At 40.8% G+C, this 21,458-nt stretch overlaps 1 protein-coding gene across 1 annotated transcript in view; it reads right to left on the reverse strand.

Annotated features, from left to right (window-relative positions):
* The window catches only part of LOC308103242 (4-galactosyl-N-acetylglucosaminide 3-alpha-L-fucosyltransferase 9-like), a 274,031-nt gene that overhangs the window by 197,014 nt on the left and 55,559 nt on the right, over nt 1–21,458 (reverse strand). The gene's annotated exons all lie outside the window — the stretch shown is intronic.

The following is a 21,458-nucleotide window of genomic DNA, read 5'->3' on the forward strand; positions in this document are numbered from 1 at the left end:
CAATAGAACTAAAAGACACGTTTGGTTGGGCTCAGGTGCTGCACTCTGAAAATAGCAGATCTACACGCTCAACGTGTCGTGATCCGATACGTTATGAGCTTGTAGATCGGCTATTTTCAGCATACAACCAAGTGTAAAATCAGCCATTACGGCCTGCAAAAATACATTTTTGTCTAGAAAATCAACTGTAGATTTAATCGACAAAAACTAGACTTCTCAACTTTTCCGATGACTAAAAATAAAATATTTTTTTATTCAAAAGACTATGACTAAACTTGATCAAAATTTGCAGTCAAAATTAACACTGTAACCCAGGAAGCACTCACTGATGCTGGAGTCCACCAGCAATGCACCGAGGACTCCAGTTGCACATGAGAGGACTTTGTGTTGGGGGCGCGGCCCAGTGTGGGCGTTTGACACCTCCTAGAGAAAGGAGTCTCACCAAAACGTCATGCTAAATGGGCTGGATTATTCGCATTCAATTATTCGGTGAATTGAATAAACAGGACCCCAATGGAAACAAGCCATAGTGCTTTCTTGGGTTTAATCCTTTTAGCATCCTTTGTTAATAACTGTTAATAAAGTATTCAATCAATCAATCATGTCCTGATGTAGCCTATAATAAAAGGTATAAAAGTTGCAGCGATTAGGTATAAAAGTTGTGAAATAAGCTCCATGGTAGGCATTGGATGTTATGTTTATGATTTTAAGTAAGACATGGTCAGACTATTTCATTAGAAGCTAATTCATATTTCAATTAATTGTGATCACTGCAGGCATTAGCTCTGCAGGACAAATTAAATATGAAATGCTAATTTCAAGCAGTTCAAGAACTGTTCATTACAATATTTATAGCTAGGCTATATCAGGCTATAAAAATTGAGCTCGGCAAGGCACGGTGTGTGTCTGTCTGTCTGTCTGTCTGTCTGTCTGTCTGTCTGTCTGACGACTGACGGCATTGAGAGAGAGAGCGCGCTAGAGAGAGAGAGGGAGAGAGAGAGATGGGGGAGAGGGAGAGGCAGAGAGAGAGCTAGAGAGCGAGAGAACTATAGAGAGGGAAAGAGAGAGTAGGCTAGTTTACAGGTGTTGCACAGAAAACTCACCCATCAAATCGTGCTGTAGGCTACTGTATGTCATTGGTCATCATAGATTAGAAGGATGCGCTGAACGCAGATCGGGTTCACCATGATGCGGATTCATATCATATACCAATCTTTATGAGTTGTTAATGACACCCATGAGGAACACTGCGGTCAAGCAGCCAGGGGCCGCTGGCTGGAAATCACAGCTTTTTTTCCTCTTCATAACTTGACGGGAGAGTGTTGGACAAAATAAATGGTAAGTGAAATGCAGTGTAATATAATTTGTATATAAAAGTCGCTGGGTTTTGCGTTTGTGTAACTGAGGTAGTCTACAGGGCGTAGGCCTATTGCATTTATTACAGTAGCCTATCACAGGTGATTGTTCAAGTAGCCTAAGCAAGGTAACAGGGGCGGAAATTCGGAATTAATTATTTTTATTGCATCCTCCCTGTGGCAATATGTAGGCTATTAATTAGGCTTTTGCTTTCTTTCTCTTTTTTCTTTTTTTTACAATTTGTTGTAGCTCCAGTTGTATGAGTAAAGGGATTTTGTGTTGTGTATTGTATATTCTTTTGTGCTTTTTTAAAGTTTTTATTCATGGGTTTTCGATTATTGTTTGGACCCAATGTTTTATACAATTGTGTCAATAAAGTAACTAACTAACTAACTAGCCATGGTGTCGCTATCAACTGAATTATTTTTATTTAGGCTGGTAGTGGTTAACCTTATTGACTAGCTTGCTACTATTGTCACGCTTGCGCGTCCCTCAAAACATTATAACAGTTAGACAATGTTTTGATTATTAATTGACCTATTAGACCTATAGTAGACTATAACTACAGAAAGAAGCGTGGTTAAATATAGGTAGCCTAGTGTTTCAAGTAGGCTATTGCAACATGTTTCATGTTTTTTACTTCAATTTGACTTCAGTAACACTGAAGTCAAATAGTCTGCCCAATAGGCTTGTCATGAACAGTTGCAGTGATTGACAAGTGGGTTGACTGCTGGCTGACTGACTGTGTGTGTGTGTGTGTGTGTGTGTGTGTGTGTGTGTGTGTGCGTGTGCGTGTGCGTGTGCGTGTGTGTGTGTGTGTGTGTGTGTGTGTGTGTGCGTGTGTGTGTGCGTGTGCGTGCGTGCATGCGTGTGTGCGCGTGTGTGGATGTTTCCATCTGTGATTTGTCTGTGTCAGGTCTGATCAAGGGCTGCAATTTGCCTATCAATAATTTTCTTAGAGATTATTCTATCAATTAGCCTACTTTTTCTATGAATAATTGAGAAGCATGTGGAATCGCTGCGTATTCTTTTTTTCATAATAGACTAAATTGATTTAATCTGATTAACCAGTTAAGCCCTATTTTATACTTTGTTGTACAACAGGGTCACGAAAAGATTGAGGGAAAAAATAAAAAAGAAGCTATTGTAACCGTGTAGCTATTTTCTGTATTGCTTTATTTTGAACTTTGTTTGTATTGATTATTTTATAAAAAATATGATTAGTTGCATTAACTGGATGCACCCTAGATTCTGATCATCATTATCATTGTCAATGTCCACTATCATTGACTGATTCCTCCAAGACTATTCAGAAATGCATGCTGCTACAGATTTGACAACTGCTTGGAATGATGATGACCAAAACTGACATCAAGGGTGGTACGGTGACCCAGCCAGCCACGTAATGAGCACAGATCCTGTTGTAACTGCAAGTGGCGATGCATTGTCAGTGGCAGGGACATCTGTCATTGTGTCGTTCCACTGTGCCCTATAAATACGACCACACGCACACACACACGCACACACGCACGCGCACGCGCACACGCACACGCACACGCACACACACACACACACACACACACACACACACACACACACGCACACACTCGCTAGCCATAGTTCTCTGAGAGAATCGGTATGTCTTAAGGCTGGCTTTTGAAAGAGGTACAGGTAGCGGTCAGATCTGAGGTCAATCTAGGTAGTTAGTTCACCACATAGACTTTATAATTAGGCCACCCCAGTGTCTGATTATCAAAGAGGACTGATTGGTTTATATAGACAGTGAGAAGGTCAGAGCTAACCACTTGTAAACAATAATTAGAAATCAATTATGTAGCCCAGAGGTAGGCAACCTTACGCACGGAGGGTGATCACTCGCACACTAAACGCGAAGGAAAATAAATATTCTTTTCAAATTAAATATTAAAAAAAAAAGTTTAGTCAGTTAATTAAGTCCCCTCACATCTATTTTCTAATTACATCCTGCACATAATTCTACATTCATTCAAACTGCCAACTCCGACTGGGGAGGGAGTCTGAGAGATAGGCGGGGTTATTGAGTCTAATGGTCATTATATCCTGATATAATAGCCTAGCCTATGGACAATCAAAATCTGTTGGAAATACAACATTTTGATGTGGTGTCATATTTAAACATAATGTTGATATGGCACACTGACTATCAAGAAAATGAAAACTTGGCACTTCATGTCAAAAAGGTTGCCGACCCATATTGTATTGTATAGTAAGTACTGTATAAGGATTGAGTGTGGAATTAGGGCAGTAAAACCCCGACCAGGGCATTAAAGGTGCTGGAAATGTAATTAAAAATAAGTATCTGAATGGACCTCTAGACAAAGGCAGCGTCACCTTCCCAGATTGGCCCACATGGCAGGGATTAAAAGCCTTTTTGGACTTATCAACAGACAGTGGACTTGATTTACTTTGAATAATGGAAGCCTTTTGCTTCTATGAGATATTATCCCTTTTCCAAATTGAGCAACTTCGCACAAAGAATAATTTCCCACACAGTAGCACTCTCTTCGTAGAGCCTTTTTACTTTTAATAACGTTTTAATGAATTAAAGCCAATAATCAGACAAAGGTTGCAAAATGCTCTACAAATTAAACCACAGTAGCTGAAGACATGACAGAAAAGCAAGATTAACAATATTAGCCTTGTTAAGTTCATTCATCATACTGTGTCTTGTATCTCTGCCCCTTCTGTTATGACCTCAACACTGCTTTTAGACATGTCTCAGACTTGATTCTCTGTCTTTGTCTTAACACATTCTCTTATTGGCCTACCCCCTTTTTGCTATGTGGGATAAGCACCTCTGCACAAATGTGGCTTGGAAAACTTTTGTGAGGCATGTCTTTGGGGTTATTAAGCACTTAAGCTAGCATGTTGTGTGGACAGATTAGCTAGGTTTTATAGTAATCTAGTTTCTTTGAGGTCCTAGATTCTCTGTGCAATTTAATAATTTTACCCTGTTGATTGTTGACTATATGCTCTGGATAAGAGCATCTGCTCTCCTAAATTGCAAATTGTAACTGATCTACAAGCTCACAACGCATCATAGTGCAACATTGTGAGCTAGTAGATCTGCTTCTTGTAGATTTTCCCAGAATGTTTCCCTACTAGCTGATTATGACAGGCCCAGAACAGGGACACTAGGGCTCACGTGGTTAGCCTATTGACATGCAAGATAAGGCACTCAAGCAATCTCTTTTAGCATGGTACACGTAGCCTACATCTTTTAGTGATCTGATCTGAATTGCATATAGCCTATTGTGATGTAATTTGGCAAGAGCAAATGCTTGGCGTTTCAGTTGAATGTGCCCCTCAACAGAAGAGCTATATCTAGATATAAGCATTATGTGCACAAAATGTAACATACATTGCTATACAGCATATCACATTATGGGGCAGGTTGGTTGTGGGAGTGTCCTGGTTGTCAAATTATTGCTGATTTGATCCAGTTATTGACAGAGCAAGTGCCCAAGTTCTGAAGCTAACCAAGTGAATATGAGAGATCTGTCTTTGCTATTATTGAAAATTAATGACATTTTTGCCAGACCCAAGGGGTCGGGCTTACATGAGGCTTTGTACCTGTTTCGTCCATACATGGGCATGGTCACTTTGTCCTCCGGCCCCAGCCAAAAAAGTCTGTCCCCCTTTCGTCCATACATGGGCATAGACACAGGCTGACACGTCATGTGAAGTCCGGTGACGTAGTGCTCTGATCTTATAAAGTACTTATTCTGGGTCTGGCAGAACCAGGTCTCCTGGTCTTGTTTAGGAACAATTGACATTTTTTTTAAAGAATTTCACCTATAATGACATGCCCAAAATAGAGACCCAGGGTTGAAAGTGGGTCCAATGCACCAATACTACTGCTTTAGTTAAAGAGAAGTCCAGCGCGCTTCAGCCAGTAGAAGGTAAGGGCTCGTCGGTGCTCAACAGGGACATTGGGACAACTTGCATCGGAGAAAATAGTATTACCTGGGCACTCGACTGGTCTGCACGTGTTTTATTGTTTTGCAGGGGTGACTGACGTTTCGACTTTCGTCTTCCTCAGAGTAAAAAAAAAACTACTCTGAGGAAGACGCCAGTCACCCCTGCAAAACAATACAACACGGGCAGACCAGTCGAGTGCTCCAGTATATTGTATTTGGGTAGTCTCTCCTGATGTGTATTATTATTTTCTCTGACTACTGTTTTAGTATTGCCAACAGATTCATAGTATTTTTGCCAGACCCAAGGGGTCGGGCTTACATGAGGCTTTGTACCTGTTTCGTCCATACATGGGCATGGTCACTTTGTCCTCCGGCCCCAGCCAAAAAAAGTCTGTCCCCCTTTCGTCCATACATGGGCATAGACACAGGCTGACACGTCATGTGAAGTCCGGTGACGTAGTGCTCTGATCTTATAAAGTACTTATTCTGGGTCTGGCAGAACCAGGTCTCCTGGTCTTGTTCATTTGCATTGAACTATTAGGAATTCATACAATCTTTTTCTAAAGCCATACTTTTGAAGCTGCAGGTTCTCAGTTGGCAGTAGTGATGCTGAGCTTAGCCACAGGCAGGAAACTATACCACCAGTCCAAGGCCACCTTCCCAGCAGGCCAGCCTGTCTAAACCATCAGTAACAAACAAAATCAATACTCTTCCTTCCGAGGCACCATTGAGCACATGCAGTGTTCCATACACACTGCAATTCCAGAGATTTTGTCTGACAAATGCAGAACATTTTTATTTATCAGGTTTCTGAACCTCCCCAACCATGACCTTTTCCCGTAGCTAGTCTCTGAGGTTCTGTGTGCTGAACACATTGAATTATCGACCAGAAAGCTGTAATGTAAAAACTTTCACCAGGGAAGAAAGAAATTCATTGAAACTCGCTTGTCCAACCAACACAGTCTGTACTTCTGTTCCCTGGAAGGTTTTGACTATGTATTGTAGGCTTGCAAACGTGTGTGCCATAATAAAAAAGGATGAAGAGATAAAGCTATTTTATTAGCAAAGATGTGATCAGAAGTTCATCATGGGCTTTAAAGGTATACTAGGCAACTTTAAAATTTAAAAATATTTATATATATATTTGCATTTTTTCCCCTCTATCAGCCACTATATAATGATGCTGGGGTGTTTTCCTGCATTGAAACACAGTCCTCTTTCTGAAATCCGTATTTTCCCTACTATTTATGTTTTGACATCCGGGTATCCGGCTCTGTCCGGGACATAAATGAAAAGCACGCATGTGCGCGTCCGTGCGCGTCCGTGTGGCGAGTTCGAGTGAAACCGAATGGAACCGAGTGCAGCCGACAAAAATGGAACGGCAGCCATTGTTTTCTCTGCTGTGTTTTTACTTTCGGTTTTAAAACTTTAAAACGCTCTCAAACTTCTTTTTTGAGGCACAGAATTTACTTTTAAGATAGCGTTTGGATAGAATTTTGTTGTTTAACCTCATATATGTGGTCAATTAATCATGACAGAGCCTATTTAAAAATAAAAAATCAGAGAACCGGCAGGGGCGGGCAGTGACACGTATGTATCCGAATAAAGCTAAAAGAACTGCTGATTGGCTGAAGGGGTGGTCAGTCAACGGTACTAACTGCTTGACAATAGTTTTTTTCTTTTTTTGATCTCTGAAGTTGCCTAGAACCCCTTTAACTACTTTCAACCGTGCGTCCCTATTTTTGGCATGCCATTATACATTTAAATTCAAAAACGTTCTCGTTTTGAGCTTGCAGCTATTTTCGCAGCATGACACCGTTGTATGACAAAGTATGAAACAGGGCTTCAGTCATGTCAAACCCAGTTTGATCTGAAAAAGAGCCCAGGCTCGAAACGTTGTCATTAAAATTGATTGTCAGCATGTGGGTGTGCGAGTTGTATTATTTTTTCAGCTTTAAAGGGATTGTAGGTGAGTTCAGAGATAAAAAAAAGAAAAAAACTATTGTCAAACACTGCACCTCCACTCCCCCCCCCCTCCTCATCAGCAGTTCGTTTCCCCGACCACCAGGGGGTGACGCAGGGGGGACTTCTAAACGGGCCATGCCAAAAATAGGTTGCTTTATTCGGATACAATGCATGTCACTGCCCGCCCCTGACGGTTCTCTGAAATTTTATTTTTAAATAGGCTCTTTCATGATAAATTGACCACATATATGAAGTTAAACAACTAAATTCTATCCAAACGCTATCTTAAGCTTATCTTATCTCTGAAAAAATGCAAAATATATATATATATAAATATTCTTAAAATGTAGGCTTAATGTTGCCTACAATCCCTTTAACTAATAGCAATTTTGTTCTGGAAAGGGCCACCAGGTATGCAAAAGTGAATGTATAAAGGATTCAAGGTCTTCCTATAGGGAGAGCAGGAGCCAGAAGGATGATGGATGGATATTACTTTCACTGGTCTTATGTAGACTGTTTCTTGGGGGCAGGATTCCTTTGCAGAGAGGCAATGCAGTGTTTCTGTTTGAATTCCTTCAGCAGTGGTGCAGCACTACTTAAACACACACTACTACTACTACTAATCCTCTTTGTGCTGGATAGCACATAAGGTCTTCACCAATGAACGCCAATGCTGTCTGTCTACAGCCCAATGCCCCAGGTCCATCCAAGTTCTTTCATGTCCTTCTCCACAGATCTTCTCCATGTCTCTTTGGGTCTGCCTCTTTTTCTCTTCCCCGGCGGTGTCCATCTTAAACACACAGCTTGGCGTAAAATCAGGGATCAAAAAATTATAATACCTGAAATTACACCATAACCACCACAGTGACATACCAATTACAAGAGAGACATTGTAATAACAAATCAATGGTCAGTTACTGCCATTGATTCAGATAATGCTAGTAAATTATATGGCATTTGCGCTTGGGTTTTGCAGAGCTAAAGAAGTACCTGTCCCGTGTCCACCATCATGGAGGCTATAGTATAGGGGTTCGATTCCACCAAGGTGCATCCGATTTGGACAAGGGTCTGATACAAACACACTTGGCTGTGTTTGGGGAAGGGGAGCACGGCTGGGACGGTGATCTTTATGGCTGCATAGAATCCCATGGGCTGGGGGCGGTGTCAGCGGGAGGGCGTTGAATGGGAGGAGTGGGACGGATCAGTAACCTGTAAGCTGATTGTATGTATAGTAGTTTGTGTATCTGTCTGTCTCTTATATGTCATCATGATTTGTGTGCGTGGGGATCTCATTTTAAACAAGCTTAGTGCTTTATGAGCCTTCCAGTTTAGTAGACCTTGTATTGTGAATTTGTACTTCCATGTACTGTTGTTCTCATGTCTTACTAAATAAAGTACATCAATCAATCAATCAATGCGCTACTTTCTCCCAGTGGGGGCTCCTCACGGGCAGGTGAGCCAGTAAGGTACAACAGCAGTGGCAACATAGAAATGTGTGCAGAGGAATTAATTGGAATAACAATAATAATAATAATAATAATAATAATAATAATAATAATAATAATAATAATAATAATAATAATAATAATAATAATATTTAATTATTTGACTTGTTCTTATTCTTCCAAATTTTGCTGAGAATGTCTGTCCCTCTCATTCGCTCTCTCTCATCTCATTCTCTCTCTTTGATACACAAACACTTCAAGATTGGGTGATGGAAGATTGTATGATTGTATGATTTATTATTATTTATTTTTTTACAAATTGCTGCGATCTAGATTATAAGGCAAATAAGCTAAATTAACTTGTTTTTGTACATTTTGTACACTATCCTGACTACCATGTAATCTGGCACCAGTGAAAGAGGATACATCGATCTTGCATGATACACTGATAGTCTGGACAATAATAATCTGGACTTTAAAATGTAACTTCAAACCACAATATATCACATGGCAGCTTCTTTTTATGCTAACAGTGAGCCAGCCATCACAATATCATGCATCCTGAAAGCAACTGTCAGTCAGTGTTCGAGTGACAAATTGAATGAATGTGTGACAATGCCTTCTTGCCTTGGTGCATTCATCAATGTGGACTACTCCCAAGGGAACGATGTGAAGAGTTCAGCTAAGGAATGAGATATGCAGAGAAAAAGCAACACAGAGTCAGTCAATGTGATTGATAGCAGCAAACTCCAAAGTTTAGGATTCCATTCCAAAATGCTTGATAAAAACATACGGCAAGGACAGCACTCAATGGGAAAGGTCCCGCACTTGCAAAAAAAATATATTTACCAAACAACGTTTTGGTCCTTAGACCTTCATCAGGACAAACATACAGAGCACAATAACCACCACACATGTTAAAGGCTACACCCACACAATGTGTAGGTGTCGTGTCAGTCATTCTGCCCATTGTCTGTATAATTTGGAAATACAATCAAAGGCACACCCGTCATATTATGACACACTCCAATTGAAAGATTAACGAGTGTTTGCAATCACCAGATGTCTAAATACAGCGATAAGTAGGTCACTTGCATCAATCATTATGAACAGAAGAGCCAAAACTCTTAAAGAAAGACATAGCTCTAAATAACAGAGGCAGTAGCCTTCTATATCAATTAATCATCCAACCAGGTCTTTAATATCTGAGTAAGAGAAGGAGATGACATTAGTGGACCCAGTACTAATAATAAAAGGACAATCAGCCAAACAAGGATAAAAAACATGAAGGTAGATACAATAATACAGGGGTCTTCTTACTACATAGCCATATCCAAATGAAACAGACACATACTGTAGTCAAAGCATGATGACATGAGGGCCCCATTCTGTGGCAAAAAAATCCCCGTTAAATCGGGATAATGGACCTGCGCCGCCCCAATAGGTTATTCTAGCACCTGCTCTACCCGTCACCATTATGCCGACGCCGTTATTTGCGCATGGAGGTGTGCCCGTGGGCGTGTTGTTGCTATATCCCCCACATTGAAATTCTCAACCCACACATGGGTACGGCTTGGGGAGGGGGGATAGTGGATTCTAGAAGCACCCGCTGGTTTATAAAATCACCCGTCAAGTGCACACAGACACTACAATGGCTTTGTGCGTTGGACCATGAGCCGTGTTGCCAGCCTTGGAGAGAAATAAGCAACCGCAGTCCGCAGGTCTATGAAAACAAAAAGAAGCAACTATAAGGCCACATGAGCACTTCAAACTACTAACTAGAGCTTTCATATCCCCTAAATATTTCAGCCCGGCTCGACTAATAATTGACAAATTAGACCCAGCCCAGCCCGTCAGTAATTTTTTTATAGAAGCCTTATTTCTCATTAAATCTTGGTAATTCGTTAAGAACAGGAGTCATTCTACCCTATTCCAACAGTCTATATTGTATTTAAAAAACAGCTTGGAGCAAATAGGGCTATATAAATATATACACTGCCCCATAACCATTTTAAAAATGATTATGGTTATTCTATGAAATATATGTTTCATAGAATAACCGTAATCATTTTTGCAATGGAGAAATCACATCCAATGTTACCTTCTGGCCGCTGCCTGTGCTTTCATTTGAAGAAATAATCCAACATTTACTTTGAGGTGAAAAAGACATGAAGAAAGCTCTGAAGATCCATTATTTATGTCATGGTTTAAACTTTAAAGGGGGCTCTCTACTGCTGCGTCATGACAAGACAGTGATTGATTTGACCTAGGCTACTTTAGCGTTGCGCTGCCCTGTTGATTAATTATTTGGCATCAGCTGTGTAATAATATATAACTATTTTAAATGGCTTTCATATACTCTTGGGGATCTGACTAATATGACAAGTTGCTTATTGTGAACACAATAGCCTACGCGGGTCCCGTTGGGTTTGGGCTAAAATCTTAAAGTAATACTAGGTAACGTTTTCAACAAAACTAAAGTTAAATTGTATATCTTTTGTCAGTGGCAAAAGTTTCACAACACCCACTCCATGAATTTCACCCCCGGAAGCCTTTTATTTATATATTTTCTATTGAACGGTGAAGGGGGGGACTTTCCCGGGAAAATGACGTTCCTGGCCAACGTCATGACGTCGTGGCCGACGTCCCCAGGAACTACCGCAACGGTTTCCTGTTTGGCCAGGAACTACCGCGGTAATAGCAAAAAGGAACCTCACGCTGATGTTAAGAGAATGTAGGATTGGAAGATCGAAAAAGAACAGAAAAAGAAAGCACAGCTCATGGTAACTAATGCTCCACTGGCTAAGAGAAACGATCCGTAGATAGTATAAAACAATTAAAAGATCGCTTTTTGAAACGCTTCCGGCTTCCGGTGAAAACGAATGGAATTCTGGGTAATCGAGGATTACGGAAATTGTATGCAGTGACGGTAGTGACCAGCAGAGGTTGCTAAAAATCGTTATTTGGGATTCTGCATTGTACAACTTTAAGCACTTACATTTTTTATAAGATGATTGGATCATAGTGTGATTTTCATTTTGGCTGCTGTCTCATTAAACCCATGCTGCGGGACGTGCGGGTGAATATTATATTATAGCCTATATTATATATATTAGCCTGCTATATTATTATTATATTCCCCGCGTAAACGCTACGTTCATGACCCCCCAAAATAACCATATTTGAACTGGGGACCCCCCCATTTTGTTTGACTCGGTTCCACAGATAAATATTGTGAAATTAGCAGATCTACAAGCTCGCCAGGCGTTGGGTGCTCCATTGTGGTCTCGACCCACAGGTTGAGAACCACTGCATTAAAAGCTCCAAGCAAGTTACATGTCTAGTAGGCTATGTTGTTGACCACGTAATGTAATGTTTTTGGTTTAGTGATAGGCTACTCCGTGGCGCGCGCGCGCCTCATTGTATGCTGTCCAAAATAACAGATCTGTAAGCTGTCGACACGACATGACGCAGCGCCGTTGATAGCTTGTATGTCTGTTATTTTGGGTAGGTAGGCGACGCACATATACGCATCGCAGCAATGTGTCTGGGTTTGAGAGGCTTTGATTGATGTAAACTTAAAGTTTAGCTCTGTTCGGGATTACTGAACAAAGGTGGATGATGAAAGATAACGGGGACAATATGGATGTAAGTTAACTTTAACTGCGTCACTTCAGAGGAAACTATGGAGCAACTTCAGAGATGTTTACACACCCCTGGAATCCATTAGAACGGTGGAAATAGAACGATAACAGCCAACGTGAGTACATAGGCTATAGACCTTTCCTAAAACTGTCCAATTTATTATACCCATGTGCTACTGTTTGTCTGTGTACCACGTAGGAGCGTTGTCGCAACATGATGTAATTAATTATTTGGGAGCAGCCAGTGTGTACCAATAGTATACATATTTTAAATGGCTTTCATATACTATTCCGGATCTGACTAATATGACAAGCTTATTGTGAACACAATAGGCTACAAATTAATATAAAAATGTATTTGGATAAAAATAAAAAAAAGAAGGAAAACAAGCCCAATGTGGCTTATAATAATCAGACCAGGCAACAGTGCAGACAGGTAGATAGGCTAGAGCATATATTGGATCGGGATGACGGCTAGCGCAGTCTTCTCTTAAAGGCAATGGCTTCTGGCACGGTGATTGGTTTTATCATTGTAACGCCCAAACCACACCTATGCATAATGTAACGGGTAGCTCAGGTGTTTGGCGGGTGAGGGGGGTGCCATAGAATACCGAATTTTGCGGGGAAACGCCTCTTGCCTAGTCCGAAATCCCTAATTAGTGGTTTGTTCAAATTTCCCTTGGAATAGGGCCCAGTGCCATTTCGACGTTGAGACCTTTGGGAGAGGGCGCTCGGGTGGCTCAGACAAGACACCCCTCCTCATCGTGCGTATTGGCAAATTAGCAACAATAGACCCAGTGTGGATCATGGTTGATTATAGATATCCACACATAGCAAAACAGATCTAAACTAACAGGAGGAACCATTTAAAAAGAATATATATGGATGATTATATTAGTATTCTGTCTGCAAAGATCTTAAAATATTAGAAATATATGATTTTGTTCTGTATATCAATGGAAAACTAGTTTTTAAAGGCATCTCTTTTATGTATGAAAGCCCTTAATTCAGTGTTTGTTCTACCTGACATCCATGTCAAGCCTAATTTATAACTTGTGCACAATAAACCATAAATTGGCCCTTAGACTGGCCTGTTTGCTCTGGGCTCTGTGATTTCTTGCTGTCCATTTGTATGAGCCAGGCGTGTTGTGTCCTGTGATCTATTGTCCCGTGAGCCTGTTTGTCATTCACTAAGTGACTGCAGCACCTAAACAAAGTAAGATAGAGAGACACTAATACCTGCTTGTCATGGCCCCTAATTGGATATGAAATGGAAATGCAGACATACTTGACCTTGAGCTTGTTTTTCTATTATTTATTGTTTTGCCTGTCTATATGTCATTTGTCTTGTCTTTATTGCCATCTCACGTTTCCAGTCTAATCCCTTTTACATATTTTCTGATATTATGTGACAGGGCCTTGTCTGTCTGTCATAATTTATCATCATTCTGCAGTCAGCCCCACCCCCTTCCTGTGATAATAGGTTCAGCTCAGAGAAGCAGCATGAAGTACACTCATAACAAATGTAGAAAGATTAAATCTCATCATTACTGTAGTGTGTGTGTGTGTGTGTGTGTGTGTGTGTGTGTGTGTGTGTGTGTGTGTGTGTGTGTGTGTGTGTGTGTGTGTGTGTGCGCGCGCGTGCGTGCGTGCGTGCGTGCGTGCGTGCGTGCGTGCGTGTATGTGTGCGTGGTTGGATTGATGGGCTCCTGCAGCCGTAGCCCCCACCTGCGAAGTATGAATTACAAAATCCCTAGAATTCTTGACAGTTTTACATGAACACAAGATCACCACTGCAATCTGGGCTAGAATGGCCATCCATTTCACGGGTGAGGTGATAGCTGAGTAATGCTAGGCTATCACTCTCTGGTTCCTTGTTATGTGACTCAGCCGCTCCTGTACATTATCAAGCACTCTCTGTTTTGAACTGACAGGTTCAGGGGCATAGTCCTATCTGGTCATATGGTCGTAAAAGCATGTTTATTATTAGAGCCTAAATTACAGGTAGTTGCTGTGCTGCATCCTGTGGAGTAGAAGGGGGGCTTTGCCATTTATTAAAACCATCAACAGTAAAAAAAATATATATACTTAAAGTTGTACAATGCAAATTCACAACTAACGATTTTTAGCAACCTCTGCTGGTCACTACCGTCACTGCATACAATTTCCTTAGTCCTCGATTACCCAGAATTCCATTCGTTTTCACCAGAAGCCGGAAGCGTTTCAAAAAGCGATCTTTTAATTGTTTTATACTATCTACGGATTGTTTCTCTTAGCCAGTGGAGCATTAGTTACCATGAGCTGTGCTTTCTTTTTCTGTTCTTTTTCGATCTTCTAATCCTACATTCTCTTAAAATCAGCGTGAGGTTCCTTTTCGTTATTAGCGCGATAGTTCCTGGCCAAACAGGAAACCGTTGCGGTAGTTCCTGGCCAAACAGGAAACCAGTGCATTTCCACCTCCGTTTTCCGGCCAGATGACGTCATTTCCCCGGGAAAGTCCCCCCAGTCCACGTTCAATATAAAATATATAAATAAAAGGCTTCCGGGGGTGAAATTCATGGAGTGGGTGTTGTGAAACTTTTGCCACTCACAAAAGATATACAATTTAACTTTAGTTTTGTTGAAAACGTTACCTAGTATGCCTTTAAAAACCACTGCTGGATGACATGTTTATTGTACCTTAGTAACTCAAAGTTACTTCTATTAATAATTAATAAGTTACACTAGTTACTGGGGAAAGCAATAATATTACAGTAATACTGCCCAAGCAGGCCAACACTGCCAGGCTGTCTGTCCGTGTCTCTGTATGCCTGTCTTTTATGCACACCCACACCCCAGGTGAGATTTGGCTGACATTTTACAGGGCTGTTTGTTATGAGCTGGGGAAGGTCATGGGCAACTTTTTTCATGATTCATGTTTTTAAAATTAAACATTGATACTGAACGTCAAATGAAATGCGGCTTATGCCGAAGCTTGCCCAAATATGGAGATGCCTGACTGGCCACACTGTTTCAACATGTACATACATTGATACTTGTGTTGATACCTTGTACAACCAACAGTTGTCGGGAATTGGAAAACCGCAAATGTCTGTATCTGTCTGTCCGTCCGCAGGTCTGTGGAGGACGCACCAAATCTCTGTGTGTTGGGGGGCTGTAGGCATCGACTGACCAACCAGACTCGTCGGCTTCACGGATTGGCTGAGCTTTGCGTCACGTTTGTGCCGCTGAGCCAATGTAAGCGGTGGTGTGCACAATAGAACACCATTTTGTACAGGGCAATGCACCGATCTGTCTGCGGGTCCATCTGTCTCTCATTTATTCATCAACATGACATCAGCAGTCTTATTTAACAATTTACCACTTGACCATAACATTTTGGACTACCTCCAAGCAGACAAGGCCCCTGTGATCTTTGGGAAACACTGTTCCCCCCCCCCCGCCCATATACAGATATGGAACAAATTATGTATTAATGTCCTGTTATGTGGTTAAGTGTTCTTCAAGGTAAATTTTATTAATATGTCCCGAACTGGGCAATTTATGCTACAGCAGATAATAAAAACATACATAAACAAGAACATAGACAAGATCCAGATAACAATGTTGTCTAGTTTGTTAACAAATAGGGATGCATGATATAGAAATATTGACCGATATCCAATAACCGATGACCGATAACAGTATCGCTATCGATATTGCAATATCAGTTTCCACCGGCAGGGTTTACCGTATACAGTACCTGTTATATTGTAACTGTAACTACAGGGTTGTTGCTGCGATATATAAGTACAGTATCTCGGATATGATCACAATATGCTTTTGCAATCTTTTTCTCGAAAGTATATCGGTCCTCTGCATCTCAGCACCACAGGTGTGGAGAGGAGCGGTAGGATATGCCAGTGCCGTCCAGTGGGTTATTATTATAGCTGAACACTGTGACCAGTCATTGCAAAATGCAAATTTGTTGTCACTTTCAGAGACTTTGAAGAAATAATGACATGTCTCCTGTGTAGGTAGATTAACACGAGCTGTTTTTCCACCAACGCTATGAGAGCTAGATACACTGCAATGGACCCATTCACTTCTGCATCCTGAATCTAGTCCTGCATTAGTGTTACAAATAATTCCTCTACAGAACAGTAGAACCATATAGTGTTACATTACATTACATTACATTACATTACAGTCATTCAGTGCATTCAACATAGGTAAGAAAACTACTAATCACCAGAAGTCTTAAGTGCATTCTCTTCTAAAACAAGCAACTAAGAGTATACCTAGCGCTACGGTAAAAGTGCCATATATCAGCTACCTACTTTCTTAAACAGATGAGACAAATAGGAAAATCAAATGAGCAAGAGTTAAAACAAATAAGTGTATCAAATAAACAAGATACAATAAAACAAGAGCTTGTACAAATGATTGACAACAAGTAGGCAAGGCTAAGAGGAAGGGTCAGGGTAGTGTTTCCTGAAGAGGTGGGTTCTCAGCCTGCGGCGAAAGATGGGCAGTGACTCTGCTGTCCTGACATCAGTGCGGAGTTCATTCCACCACTGTGGGGCCAGAACAGAAACAAGCTGTGACCGTGTAGATCGGCCAGAAACACAAACCTCTATTGTCTATTAACTGACAAATTACCTGGCTTCTAATGTTGGATGGCTGAAAAGAAAATTGAAGTAGATGTATTTATTCTTCTGGCACTGTATGAAGTAAAAGGTAGGATTTATACACTAGCTTCATCTGTACTGTGCCAACTGGTACTGTAAGTGTAGTCACACACTAGCTGTTAACCACATGAATGAACCTGCAAAGATATGTGAACATTCAGCAAAAATAGCAGATCTACAAGCTCACATTGCCTTGTGTTGTGACACATTGTAAGCTTGTAGATGGCTATTTTCGGTGAAGATTTTTGAAAAAACAAGGGGACCAAGTACAGGCACTGGGGAACCCTGGTCAATGAAGTACGTAGACCAGATCAGAATGGTTGAATGTTTGTAAACAAACGAGTATTTCCGGGTAGAATGTCTATGTCTTTTCACAATATAAAATTAAGTGTCTAGTACATTTTAGTTTGTCAATCGGTGGATATTTAGAACAAAATCATATATTTCTAATCAATGTCATAAGTGTCCTGTTCTTCCAGAAATAAGATTAATGAATAATACTGCTCCAATGCGACGCTGCCGGCGTTAAATGTACCCGGAAATACATTTTTAGTTGTGGTGATGTCATGATGATTCGGTATAGGGTTTATGTTGTTAAGTTACAGTAATTATCCCTCATCCCTCTCTGCCATACATGCCATGTGTGTCATAGCCATTTGTGCACAGCCAAAACATTAGTTTTCATTGAATAAGTCTCACTGACCTTTATTACTGTTCTGTTTCTCATCGCTTCTGTTTAACTGTTGAGGCCAAAAACCAGGCTATATGTGTTGTTCAAGATTAATCAAGTGATGATGGATATCTCCCCCGTGAAGTTAATCAAGATCCATTTTAAAAACCACCACGCTTAACGAGAGCCTTGAGGCCTTTTGCTGTAATCAAAAAGGAATAAATAGAATTCATACAAGGGGAACATAAGACATTGATGTACAGTGACATACATTCTAGAATATACTTTTGATGTGTGCTAGTCTCAATTCTCCTGCTGTGTTTGCATACCGGAGTGATTTAAGTGGTTGAGACCTAGGCGCTCTGCTACTGTATATCTCATCCCCAGGGAGTCACTGAACCATAGGGTGTCATGTGGAATTAACTGTGTCCGTGAGAGGACTGAGGTCTCCATCTTGCCTAGAGCAGTGAATACTATATGTGCTATAATGTTTAATATCATGCTTAGCTGAGGATTCCTTTTGTTTTCAGGAAAATAGAATATTCATGCCACACGACACGGAACTCCAATTTACAATTCTCACAGATGAGAAACACAGTGGAGTGCTGTAATCTCAAAGCAATATGTAGGAACGCAGCCGGAGGCATTGAGACTGGCTTCTGCCTGCCATAGAGAAGGAATAGGACTGTGGGCATGAGTTTGGGTCTCCTGGGGTGTTCCATAGTACATCGCATAATGAAGACCATAGCAGCTGATCATTTTGTCCCTTTCATTTGGATATTTTAAGCTTAACCAATAAAAGTCTTTATAGTTTGCTAGTAATTTTCCTTTCGTAGCTCACAATGTTAAAATCTCTGATCATATTACACAGATTGACAGTTTTATCACTAAAAGTTATAACTAAAAGTTAACTGATTTGCATCTCTCTACCTCCACCAAGTGGAGTGAGTCATTTTGTCCGGTTTGCCTTACTTAGGAAATCAGGCCGAATCACCTCTAAAGATACTTGCAGGGTTGGATTTTCTCTGGTCAGACTGAATTAAATACATGCATTTCCTTTTGGGAAATATAAACTGTCTGATATGTTTGATGTTTATGTTTGATAATATCAAAATCGAACCCTGGAATTATTAGAAATCCAGGTGAAATGTATATACTAAAACAAATGTACAAGAATGTTTGTTTTTGCTTGTTTTTGGCAACTCATTGGACAATAGACTACAGGCTATTACTGTACATTAGTGATGAGCGGGTCGACCCGTAACCCGCGGGACCCGCGGGTCAACCCGCGGCGCGGGTGGGTCGAGTCAGGATTTCAGAGGAAATTATGCGGGCTACGGGTGAGCGGGTCAGCCGCTCTCACACGCAAAAAAAAAAAAAAACCCTATTTTGAACAACATGCTTGTTTATTCAGCCCATGACAATGTTGTGCTACTGTAGACATTTAAAGGGACTTTGGGTACTTAAAAGAGCGCTATATAATATATATTTATATTCGCACCGCGGGTCGCGGGGCGGGTTGAGCCATAGATTTATATGGGGTCGCGGGTCGCGGGTTGAGGCGGGTTGGGTTCCGTGGCGGGTTGGGGCGGGGCGGGTCATGAGAAAACCTGACCCGCACATCACTACTGTACATTTAACCTTCTATAACTGGGAGCACTTGAGGAGCATTACAAACTGTATGTCTGTCCAGGGAAGTGTAGTGAATGACTTGTAATGGATTGGTCTAGTAGTGTATCATGAGGAAGTTAATTAAATTAAATGCAAAATTAAGTTTAGAGATGGTTAGACGGCCTACATCTGTGTTGCTGAAATTGCCTTGTGGCTCAGGCGATATAATCTGGAGTCTGACTAAAGCCTCTGATGTGGCCTTTTTACGAAACAATAATACCTAACATTTCACCAAACAACAGTCGTGAACCATTTTTGGCATTTCTCTTTTGGGTCTTGAGCTGAAATGGTTTGGGAACCCCTGATTTAACCAGTCATGAGCAATTTCGCATATTACGTGACCATTTAAAGATGCCTACAGTAAATGTTGTACAGTAATACTGAGGTTTTGTCTGAATGTTATTGCAGTTTGAATCTCTTGACTGTCTAGGAAGATGTGAATATGGTTCGAGAATACTGTACATAATTCTGTTCATTCCCTCAAAATAACATTGAAGTACCCTTGATTAGAACACACCCTATGCTGCTCCAGTGGGGCTACAACGTGGCCAACATTATATTCAGTCTCATGGTGTGGATGTGGGTAAATGTGAAGAAGCCAAGTGTCACAGAAAACAGAGCATGGCTTGGGGCAATAACTAAATGTTATAGGTTAAAATGTTGAATGGCCATTTAAGCACCATGTGCTGTACTTTGTCACATGACAAAATATATAATAGGTCAATAGTATATAGAGCTATTATCTTTTATTATATATTTTTCAGCTTTTTGGGTTGGGATTTTTGAAAAAATATTGCCTAATGACATGCTTAAAATAAGGATGCCAGGTTAAAAATGGTTAATATTTAACTATGTAGTCAAACCCTATCTTGTGGCATTAATTGATCTCTTGTCAGGTGTCTGTTTTGGCCCATCGGTCCCTAGGTGTATTCATAGCATGCTCCTGGCACGCCACCTGGTCTGTGATTATTGGTTCAGCTGATGGCTGTTGAGAGGGCACTATGGTAGCAGCAGTCAACCATGGCCGTGACGACAGCTGCCGCTGATGTCCTGTCAGTGTCAACCACTACTTGTTCCCCTTTAGTTGTGTGTTCTTTTTTTTTTTTTTTGCTGGGCTGACTCCAGCTCATTTTGCTTCACCCGCCAGTGTCCTTCAGCAGTCGCCTTTAACTTTAGAACATTAAGTCTGATTTATACTCCGTAGTGCGACAATGTCACTTGTCAAAACTGATTCACAAGCTAACAACAAGTCTTGATAGCTTGTAAATCTGATCTATGACAACATCACTCATACTTTATTTCCTCTTCATTTTATAACAAGCACTATGTTTTGCTTGCAGCGGTACCTGTCAAACCTTCAGGCATACACGGCGCAATCACATAGGGCTTACACAGTGGCCAACCACCTCTTTTTCATGTTTTTGGTGTTCAGTTGAGTTGAGTTCAGTTGATCTAAAACAATCATTATTCATTGTTGTTTAATGTTACAACTTTTCTCCCCAAATAGTCAGTTACCATACCTTATTATTAGATTAGCGACTGATTTAGTTATTCTATGCTTGCATGATTCTAATTGGCAGCCTACAGTAGAATACGATGCAAAAGCAATGGTGGATTCCGATGTCTGGCACTTTGGGTTGAAATGTTTTTATAAGCCCCTCACATGGTTTGTATTTATTTTTCCCCCAGTCAGTTTTTTGTTTTGTTTATCCTTTTTGAGCGGTGCAACCGCTCCTATAAGAGGGTTTAGGACCCATCCGTGGTGAAAGTTTTTCTTTCCGTCGTGAAAATTTGTCTTTCGCTGTGACGCCATGCTGTGGAAAACATGCCCATAGGCTAAGCTTTGCAGGACGTGCTGTGATTGGCTAGCGAGACACATGATGAAATTAACTTCAAACTTCGCAGACGCGATGTGATTGGCTAGCGAGACGCATGATGAAATTAATAACTCATAAATAGCACCGCTCACTTCACACTGGGTGTGATTTTTTTAATCATTCTACCAATAGCTGACTAAACTACAGAAGAACAGGGCAGTGGTATTAGGCAGTGCTATTGGATTGAATAATGGAACAGCT

The sequence above is a fragment of the Gymnoscopelus braueri genome, assembly GCF_963280865.1.
Source record: "Gymnoscopelus braueri genome assembly, chromosome: 16".
In the NCBI taxonomy this organism is placed as follows: domain Eukaryota; kingdom Metazoa; phylum Chordata; class Actinopteri; order Myctophiformes; family Myctophidae; genus Gymnoscopelus; species Gymnoscopelus braueri.